The sequence below is a fragment of the Doryrhamphus excisus genome, chromosome 10, assembly GCF_030265055.1.
Source record: "Doryrhamphus excisus isolate RoL2022-K1 chromosome 10, RoL_Dexc_1.0, whole genome shotgun sequence".
Classification (NCBI taxonomy): Eukaryota; Metazoa; Chordata; class Actinopteri; order Syngnathiformes; family Syngnathidae; genus Doryrhamphus; species Doryrhamphus excisus.
The window spans coordinates 17,209,318-17,216,947 of NC_080475.1; the positions used below are offsets into that span (position 1 = coordinate 17,209,318).

At 43.1% G+C, this 7,630-nt stretch overlaps 1 protein-coding gene across 2 annotated transcripts in view; it reads right to left on the reverse strand.

The window, feature by feature from the left end:
• casz1 (castor zinc finger 1) overlaps positions 1-6,649 on the reverse strand; it is a 149,647-nt gene extending 142,998 nt beyond the window's left edge. For both annotated transcript variants that reach the window (XM_058083441.1, XM_058083442.1), the window contains exons 1-2: positions 6,441-6,649; positions 5,145-5,200 (exon numbers count right to left, since the gene is read on the reverse strand). The gene's annotated coding sequence lies outside the window, so the exon portion shown is untranslated. The remainder of the gene's footprint in view (positions 1-5,144; positions 5,201-6,440) is intronic.
• Positions 6,650-7,630: the final 981 nt, after the last annotated feature.

Here is a 7,630-nt window from a genome sequence, read left to right on the forward strand (position 1 = left end):
TTTCGTTCCCTCTCACCTTAACACACACCTGTCACAACGGACCGGGGTGTAGTGGGTCTGTGTTCTGATCACCATGGTGACGACTCTCTGCTTCCCAAGGCTCTCAGGAGGGGGTTGGGGCGAGGAAGATGAGGGCGGCAATAATAAAGTAAGCAGCAACCAAAACGAAGACTGATAAAGAAAATGGTGATGACGACATGTTTTTAAAACACGGACATCTGTGTTGAGTTTAGTCCCTGCAGGGTTAAATCTATGATGAGCGTAGCTTAAACGCTGTAGCTCAGACATAGTGACCCCTCTGCGTGATCAAAAACTATTCAGCTATTGCAGGGAATAACCTTCAGACAGAAATAGAAATAGGTGATGCAGCAATTGGGCAATAAGAGAAGCTTTTCCCGTGAAGTCATCAAGACACAAACACCCTTGATACTGTACCAAGTGAGGAAAATTCCTGTGGCGCCCCGTTCTTGACTTTAGAAACACCCAGCATATTCAACAGCATAACCGTAAATAAAGTGTTCTACAACAACAAATAAGAAAACGCATCTGAACCAGAATGTCCAACCTTCAATCAATACACCAATTAACCACCATGTTAGCCACCAAAAACAGCGACACAATTTCCCCAAAAAATGATAACAGGCCAAGAAGATGAGGTTTAAGTACAGCTTTTGTGAACAGGATGAACATTCATTCATTTTCTAACGCTTATCCTCACGAGGGTCGCGAGGGATGCTGGAGCCTATCCCAGCTGTCTTTGGGCGAGAGGCGGGGTACACCCTTGACTGGTGGCCAGCCAATCACAGGGCACATATAGACAAACAACCATTCACACTCATATTCATACCTATGGACAATTTAGAGTGGCCAATTAACCTAGCATGTTTTTGGAATGTGGGAGGAAACCATGCACAGGGAGAACATGCAAGCTCCACACAGAGATGGCCGAGGGTGGAATTGAACCCTGGTCTCCTAGCTGTGAGGTCTGCGCACTAACCACTCTTCCGCCGTGCAGTCCCGGGATAAACATAAACAAAATATTACATCATTGTATACAATCAGAAGACATTGTATTCCTGCCGAGGAGGAGAAAGTGCTTTGTCCCTCCCAACAAAGTTCATAAGTGTCATATATTTTACATTTAATTCCAAAATCACATGTTGACATGAAACAGCGATACCACTCACCGTTCTGATTACAGAGAGCATACAAATATTCACTTTTCACCGCGGACTAAGATGAATGTGCCACATCGCAGTTGATTATTGCTGATGAATGCTATACTATTACATAATACTACACTACATAGACTGCACATAGTGACAGAACATTGGCCGGTGAGCTTAGAACAGTGCATAAATAAGCACCGCACTGGATTTCCATTAAAGCAACATGGTTGAACAACTGCTGCAAGTGAGTGGCAATTTGTTAAATGAATTAATTGGACACTAGTTCATCTGATTCATAGAACTGCTTGTTGCTGGACCACACAGAGTCACTCTGGGCTGGGCTGGGCTGCTATGTGTTGGTTTACAGGGAAGACGTGTGACACTCCGTGTCCCTCACGTTTCATGTGTACTGAGTGGGTTCTGTCCCAAAAATATCAGATTACAAACATGTACAATGACCTCTTCCCCCACCAAATATACTTGGTTTGAAATAACAGCTAAGATGCCAGCTGGTGCATTTCCATTGAGAAGTTCCAAGTAGCGATGCGATAGGGCATAACCTTTACCCACTGTCTAAACGTCCTCACTTTCACCTTGAACGGAACATCTATCCTTAACTGTGCTCTTCTGGTCCCAAAGTGGCCAGCTGGGAACGATGCGTCTGTGCTGACGTCCCGACTAACCTTGGACAGTGGAGGGATTACCGTGCATTTCCACTCAATGCTCCCTCATTCCTTAAGACTTATTAGGAATGATAATGAGCTAAGAACGGGGCAGCATGTCCCTTTTTCAACTTGGTGAAATCTCTCTTGTCTTTCTCCCTCACTTGTTTCATTCCTGCTGTCCCACCATCTTTCAACGGCCTCCCCCTGCAACCTCATGCCTGTCTCATTCTCAGCTGTATTAAAGGGGCCCAAGACAAATCACCCAAAAGGCTATTTTCTATGAACTGCAAGGTTTAATCGATATTTATTCCATGCATGCCTGTATTACTGTTTGTCTGTGTGATTTGTTTATTTAGCTGTGGAATATACCTTCAGCGGGAGGAGGGGGTTAACACACGGGATGCAATTCACCTTGAACCTCCATTATATTGGATTTCTCTACTGGCTGATCAAGCATGCAAAAAGGACATTTCCTCAGTACTAAAATAAAAACAATGGCGGTGATTAAAAAAAAAAATGTGTGTCTCCATGCTGGTACACTAGCACATGTTGAAGGCAGTATATTTTTACAAGGCCAAACACTATGCTTGTGTGGATTTGTATACAAAATCATTACACTGAGGGGCAATTGATAAAGCTTATGAGCTGGGAAAGAAAACTAATGGCTCCTGAAGCCTGTCAAGCGGCGCCTGGGATTACTGATGCTTATTTGACATTAAAAGACCAGGGGTCCACCACCAAGGTCATACTGAGACGGAATACACAAGGGTTTAATTCTACACACCCCTTGACAGATGCAGATGGGTACTTATGAGGCATGAGGCATTTCACTGACTGATTGGGCTGCGGGAAATATGAACGTCAGTGGCAGCACACCATGATTAACCAATAGAATTATCAACTCGTGATGATGGAAGGACAACAAACAACATTTTTTAGAAACTTGATGAGAGGTTCATAAAGTACCTTGCGATATAGTATCACAATATTTTGTGGCAGCCGGTGCATTTCGTGCTTGGGCCTTGTAATCCATTCTACCGCTTAATACCATTACTAAAATGTCACAACTATACAAAGATGACAACATACCAAACAACCACACTGTTTTACCTCATGATGGATTATTGATAAGTAAGCTACCAATAGCAAAACTAATATTTTCTTCCACTCTTTGTCATCATGCCTGTATTGAATGAATCACCACCTTATCATGGTGGAGGGGTTTGAGTTCCTGAGTGATCCTGACAGCCATGTTAGCTAAGGTCTCCCAAGGCAAACATGTTCCCAGTGACTGGCCAGAGAAAGTGATTCAGAAGGTCCTATGAACATGAACGAAATAAGGGACAGAGGAGACCTGCTGAGTTGAGGGGGCTCAGGCTTCTACTCCGAATGCCCCCGGGTGCTAAGCCAGGAGTAGTCCCCGGGGTCAGACCGAGGACACTCACCTAGAATGCACTCACAGCTGGTTGAGGAACGCCTTGGTGGCCTCCAGGTAGAAATGGAAAGGTGACAGGAGACTGAGATGTCTGGGCTTCCTTACTGAGACTACTGTGACTGTGACCTAAGAAATGTTGGTTTTCTATTCAAATGCTCAATAATTATTTGGTATATTTGTACTAAGTATGGCTGATTTCAGTGATGACAAACATAGTTCCAGTTAGTTGCTGAAGGTGGCTTCTCCAAACAAAATGCTTTGTTGACCGCGACCCTCCGCACCTTCATCCGCTGTACAAGCGTTGCAGCCATCTTGTTTACATACTGTATGTGTTCCCCAGTGGATGGAGATGCGGACCGTCGCAGCCTACGCTGCTGATGGGGTTGTCATACAACTTATGTCAACCCCCCCCCCCCCCCCCCCCCTTAAGATGGTGATCAATGAAGCAGGGTCATCCATCAAACAGTTGTCATTCTGCTAAAAATATCATATCCTTTTTTATTGCACTTATTTTGCTCATATTGACAACAGGTTTTGATTTTGTTTTTAACATTCATTCATTTTCTAACGCTTATCCCCACGAGGGTCGCGGGGGGTGCTAGAGCCTATCCCAGCTGTCTTCGGGCCAGAGGCGGGGTACACCCTGGACTGGTGGCCAGCCAATCACAGGGCACATATAGACAAACAACCATTCACACTCACATTCATACTTATGGACAATTTGGAGTGGCCAATTAACCTAGCATGTTTTTGGAATGTGGGAGGAAACCGGAGTACCCGGAGAAAACCCACGCATGCACGGGGAGAACATGCAAACTCCACACAGACATGACCAAGGGTGGCATTGAACTCGGGTTCCTAGCTGTGTGGCCTGCATGCTAACCACTCCACTGCCATGCAGCCCCTTTGTTTTTAACATTTTTCAAAAAATTCATCTTGAAAACTAGGAGTCGTCTTATAAACCTTGTTTGATTATTTTTCATTAATTGGTTGTTCAACAATGCTGACAGAAACTAGAGGAGATAGATTACATTAAAAGGCTAACCTGCACCTCCTTGGATATCACACAGCGACATAATGACGGTGCATTGATACTGTAATATGAAACTACAGTGTATCACAATATCAATATTTAGTCTCTTGAAGAGGACCAAAAAACAACTCTCCAGACATTTAAAACGCCACAAATTAGTATCTCTCTGCTTTCTTAGTTGCAGATGTGTGTCCAATTCAAGTCAGCCATAATGGCATTAAAGGATTAGGGAAAGGAGCATGGAGCAATCAAAAGACAGCGTAGAGAAATAAGGGGCAGTATTTTTGACAGATGGATATTGCTGTGTCACATGAATTCTGAGAAAAATGGCAACCCGTGCCACTCGTGAGACGGTGAAGGCTGGATGGCATCCAGATCAGGATGGACTGCCACCCAGCAGAAGACACATGCTGTCACATTCCACCCTGACGGAGCACCCGGCCAACACCTCCTCATTGTGGCTGTTTTACGGTGCTTTTAGGGACAATCAGTACAAACAGCAACCTAGTACAGTAAGCAGGCACGCAGGTCAACTATCGGACTTAACAGTTGTCACATGCTGCTTGTTGTTATGGCCGGGGACCTCGAGAATTAAAAGTAGCCACAAAGTAAATTTACCTTTTCATCCGGCTAAGTCACACAAAATGCAAAGCAAATTCCTGTCTGAACGTGTTTTTAAGTTGTAAGTGTGTGCTTGCTTTGCATGCATGAATGGATGCGCCGCAGCTGCTGCGTGGTAGCAAAATATCTCACAAATACACAAATTAGGTACAGTATAAAAATAATCAAAGCACAAAAAGGGACATCAAAATGGATAAAAAAGAAAAACAGTCATTGTTTACCTTTTCTTGTACTAGCAGCAGCATTTTAATAAAGATGATGGCTTTCCATGAATGATCTGTTGAAGCAAAGACAGGAGGGGGGAGAGGGAGGGTGGAAAAAAAGGATAATTAATTACTTTTGTGAGCTATTGCATGAGAGAGACAATAAACCTGCCTGGTCGCCATGGATATGACATATTTGCTCTGAAAACAACACAATAATTAGCAAAGGAGGAAGCTCCTGCGAGAATATGAGAGGCCTGGGTTTAAAGTGCCAGTCATCTATTCCTGTCCTGATCGTCATCCTTGAGAATAATAACAAACACGCTGGCAAGATGCCCGTGAGAACAAATGGTGACCCTTTTGTGGAAAAAAAAAGCCTGTGAAATGAAACCTCACACATTGGTGATGTTGTGTAGCGATGACTGTTAAGCAAACAGGGAGAATGATGTAGACTGTTCTTAAACAGATTGTTTGTTCTACAGGAGGTGGATGTCATAAAAGCTGCCTGTCAGCCACCGAGAGCAGGAACTAGCACAAAAGCATACTATTAGGAATACAGTGTGTGTGTTGGTGCATAAACATTCATTTCTTACAACTGTTTACTCAGGCAATGACTGGTGGTGGAGCTGTCTTGTTTGTGCACAAATAAGTGAAGTTGCTCATCATTTCAGCAGAACAAATCAAATCAAAGTTGCACATAAGAATAATGCAATGATATCATATTGTAGAGTTTTCATAAGCGGCAGAACTTCCGCGTTTCTCGGTGTTGAACCGACTTACTGTACATAGTATTTACAGTCAATGACAGCTACTGTACGTTGAGGGACTCTTTCACTACGTTTTCCTCCATGAATGTCGCTGCCCTGATGAATATTGTTGCAGTTAGAAGGCGTTATGCTAGATAATAATCGCAACATGAATAACTTGTGTTTGGAATCAGGGAGCGAACTCTTTGGGAGCGGAAAAAAGTTGCAATCATAAGCGCCTCAACTTTGGAAATCTACACTTAGCGCTTAGAGGGATTTAACTCCACATGAAAATGTGGAGTTTGTGGTCGAGTATTCAAAGGCAGGCGTCAGAGAAGCCTGTACGTGCGGCTTCGGGATTCTCTGCCGACGCCGCTGGAAGTCCCCCGGCAAGGAGTGAGCGGCATGCCCCGCTGGATGCTTCTGGATGTGGATGCCCCCCTCTTCTTAAGGTCCTATGAGGAGGACTCGGCGGCTGCCGCTAGACCCGCTCCCCGGTCTCCTACTGCGTGGACTTCCACGCAGGGGGGTGAAACATGCAGAGTTGGAGGAAAAGCCAAACTCTTACCTGCGTGGACTTTGTCGTCCTATCGTCACTTCCAACTATTAGCGACCTAGTCCTGACGGTGAGTGGAGTCATAATAGGGGTCGCTGTATTGTTGTTATTGTTTTTTTTATTTTAAGGGGGTTACTTTTCACGTTTTATTGTGGCATTTTCTAATTTCTTACAAGGAGAGTTGCCTGGAAGATGTGCCCTGGAGACCTGCTCAAAGTGGGAAGAGGAGTTCTTAATTGAATTTGTCGCTTCACAGGCGTGGCTTGGAAAAAGTGGTCTGGATTCTCTGCTTTGTGTCATCCAGTATATGTGCATGGCATATACTGGATGTGTCCCAACAGGGGCGTCACTAGGTTCTGAGGACAGGGGGGGCTTAGCCCCCTGGAGATGCACAGGATATGAATGAATGTAGCAGACACAAAAAAATCCCCCAAATCCAAAAAACAAATAGGAACAAGAACCGGGATCTTTCCCACTTTTGGACAGATTTAGTAGAGATACTCAATTGTTTTAGGCCACCATTAAATGTACACAAGTACACACAATCTACACTGCAAAACCGCTGCTCAAGCTCTGCAACCATTCTGTCTAGTGGACAGTCATCAATTATAGAATAATCATTATTATATTATTCATTAGCCTATTATTGTTACTCTCATCATTCTTCTTCTTCTGATTATTACTACTACTACTAGTAGTATTAGTAGTAGGCTTGCTTATTAGTCTGCTTTTGCCCTATTATATAAAATTTGTCAGAGATTTTTTTGTAAAAAAAAAAAAAGAAATAGGGGGGTGACGCCACTGTGTCCCAAAGATCGACTTTCTGCTATAAACTTAGTGAATATGCATGTAGTGTATTCTAAATTGGTGCATTTATACTCTATAACTGGGATCACAGTGTGTGTTATAAATCATCTACGTACCTCTAAGTGGTAAACTTTGGAACTACTACAATAATAATACACTAATAAAGATTAGTATTTTAGTATTTCAATGTTAACAGGTCATCAAAATAGTTGATACTATTAAATTCAACATTCAGTATGACAATATGGTTTCAGTATGACAAGATGGTTATAGCAATATACACATAATTCTTCTGTAGTTGTGTACATATACTACTGCTCAAAAGTTTGGGATCACATGCAAATTTCTTTGTTTTCCAAAAAAACACATTTGCATGCATTTCACAAAATGTTTTT